At 33.1% G+C, this 3,010-nt stretch overlaps 1 pseudogene; it reads left to right on the plus strand.

Moving 5' to 3' along the window:
• Positions 1–853: 853 nt before the first annotated feature.
• Positions 854–1,590, plus strand: LOC120632739 (annotated as a pseudogene).
• Positions 1,591–3,010: the final 1,420 nt, after the last annotated feature.

A 3,010-nucleotide genomic window follows, 5' to 3' on the forward strand; every position in this document is an offset into this window, starting at 1 on the left:
TCTCCAAACACTAGTGATGATAAACCGAACCGACCGCTTAGCGTAGGGAGCACGTCAAAGTAAAAACAAACGGCTGGACAACTCAAATTTTCGAAATCTAGGCTGGTACTGAGATTTTTTTAACAAAAAAACCAAGATCTAGCAATTTTTACCTGACCCGGGAATCTAGCCCTGGACCAATCACTCCTAAAAATAAATACCAAACAATGAATACCAGTGCTGATACCCTTTCGCTTTGTAAACTAGATACCAAAATATTATCCTTTAAAATTAATGCCATGATTAGATCAAGCTTTTTTTATTTTTTTTTATTTAGCCTTTATGCTTCTCAAAATAAAGTTGTAAACAAAAAGTGTATTTTATATTATGCATGCTTAGTTAGACTGTAAGTGTGTACCACATTATAAAACAATTGTTAAATGTATCCACATATTAAGATATGTGGATACATTGTATGCACGTTGGCTTCCTAGTAATCAAACTTATCAATGTCATCCAGTTTGCGCCATAAGATACATTGCATCATAATCATCAACGTTATTGTTTGGCAATTTAGTTCAAAAGGTTGCAATGAAAAAATGCAAAGAGGATACAATCTTAAACCATACTAAACCTAAGTAAATAACGTAATGTAATGTAAATATGTAAATGAATAAAATGTAATATGTAAAAATGTATCAATGTATTATTACATCTGTCTCATTGATCTACTATTCAAATTTCATTGGCATAAACTCTTCTCAATTAAAAAAGTAAAAAATTCTCAGGAATAATTCACAAAACGAACGATGTGAAGTTTGTAGTATCACCGAATTGTCACTGGTTTAATAACGTATAAATAAATAATGGAAATTTCCATTTCTTTTTAATTCGCAAACTTTTACAATGCCATAACAAAATTAATTGCCTCATTGCTTTAACATCAAGAAAATGGACGCCAGTTGTATTATTCTCGGTTGCCTACTTATGTTTCAAATGACCACCGTTCTTGTGCTCCAATAAATGATGTACGGAAGTCAACCAGGGCCATGAATAATATAGCGAAATATCACAAAACTTACTATTACCTTGCCGTCACTTTATACTTTGGAGTCATTGCTTATTTTGGAATCATTACTCCTTTGCAGAAAATACACAATTTGATAACTAATAATGCTCTCAATGAATATGAAAAATTGATAGCTCTCCACGGGATAGAGAAGAACTATTTTATCGCAGGTTTCTCTCTTTTCATGATTGTCGTGCTTTATGGTATCAGAGCCTTGGTCACGTATGCATCAACACTTCTACAGTTATTAATATCAACAAGTCAATCAGTTGTTGGACGTAATACAACTCGAGAGCAGAAGAGATCGCAAGCGGCGTTCTCATCTGAAAACATTTTACCAAATTTACTGAGAGTGAAGAGGTCAGTGTCGTATGAGACCACCCTTTTTGCGAACGAGTTGCGTGAACAATTAAAGACGATGTTTAGAAACGCTGAAACTAGAAAAAATGCTGACTATGTCACCACGGATCTACTTCAAACTAAATTTAGCAATTTGTGCTCAAACTAGGTAGAGTTTTCTCGAATAAACTTGATACAGTTCCTTTCCTGTTTCATTTCTCAGTTTTATTTTGTATTGCAAAACCATCGGCACTGTGAGTAAGTATTGCACGTAGGAAATTCGGCGAAGTATTTGGGAATTCTTTGGAATTACAACAGAACGCGAGGCAACGAGAAATATTCGAAAAGACAAGGCCATAAAAATAAAATGCCGCTATAGAGGGAAAAGAAAAATGTCAAATCGGAATGTGTGAGGGAACGGAGAAAAGGAGGAAAATAGGATATTTGCGAATAGTGTGTCGCTTGTCGAACTGATTAATTAGATCAATATTTATTCAGAAGAAAAGAAAAAGACTTCCTTCAACGTATTGATTTAAAATATTTGATTTACTTGGAAATCAGGATGTATTCATAGCGCCTTATCTGAGCATAGCGCGAATCAGTCGATTACGCTGGTTATTTAAGTTGACTCAAATTTGACTAGGAGTTTGTAGCGTAAGCCTAATAATTCAGTGTAGCAGCAGTCTCATTTTTAAAGTCTCAGTTTTGATTATGATATTTATTTCATCATACAGTTCGTACGTTGTCGGAACGGCGTGCATACAACTTTTGACCAGGGTATGCATAAAGCAGGAAAATGGAATAAAATTGAGAAATCCTTATACTATACAAAACGATTGATCAAAAAAATTGGGTAATGCTTTTACGCATGTATGAAGTCACGCCACGCTGCTGCGTTATCGTACTTAATAGTTTATGAAACTTAAATATGATAAGGAATAGTGTTATGTGATGTATATTTATCATACTAGTAACAATACCGTAATTGGAAAGATTTATCTCCACTATTCTATATATTTTGTAAATGTGAAAGTTACAACTTGTAAGAGAAAACAACAAACCTCACTCGAAAAATAATAATTGGTTGTTGTCGCCGAATGATAGGAATAAATCGAATCTCATTACATAAAAGGAGATTTTTATTGGCGTCAACCTTCATTAAATAACCTTGTATTATATTAAATAACTATTTGGTTTATAAATTACATATTTATTCAAAAATCGCGCCAATTGACAAAACGTCATTGCTATTTTGCAAGACAAAACATTCATTAGGGCTTTACAAATTAATGTGACATAAAGTGATTATAGTCACAGCATTAAAAAATTCCAACGTTATGCCACGTGTATCACACGATTTAATATGGTACTTCAACTGTAGTACAAATTCCTCAAAACTACCAAAATTTGGATTTGGAACTTGGATGACGGATCACCTTCGTTTAACAACATCCAATAATTAAAAAAAAAAAAGAATTGCTTAGCAAAATAAATTCACGTGAAACTAGTGATAAAGTTTATTGTAATGTTGCACAAGAAATACGAAATTAATATTTTATACTTGGCAATGCAGTCAAAGTAGGAACAAAGCGTTGTAAAATTATGCGTGCAGTAGACGATGGT

Source organism: Pararge aegeria, chromosome 20 (genome assembly GCF_905163445.1).
Source record: "Pararge aegeria chromosome 20, ilParAegt1.1, whole genome shotgun sequence".
Classification (NCBI taxonomy): domain Eukaryota; kingdom Metazoa; phylum Arthropoda; class Insecta; order Lepidoptera; family Nymphalidae; genus Pararge; species Pararge aegeria.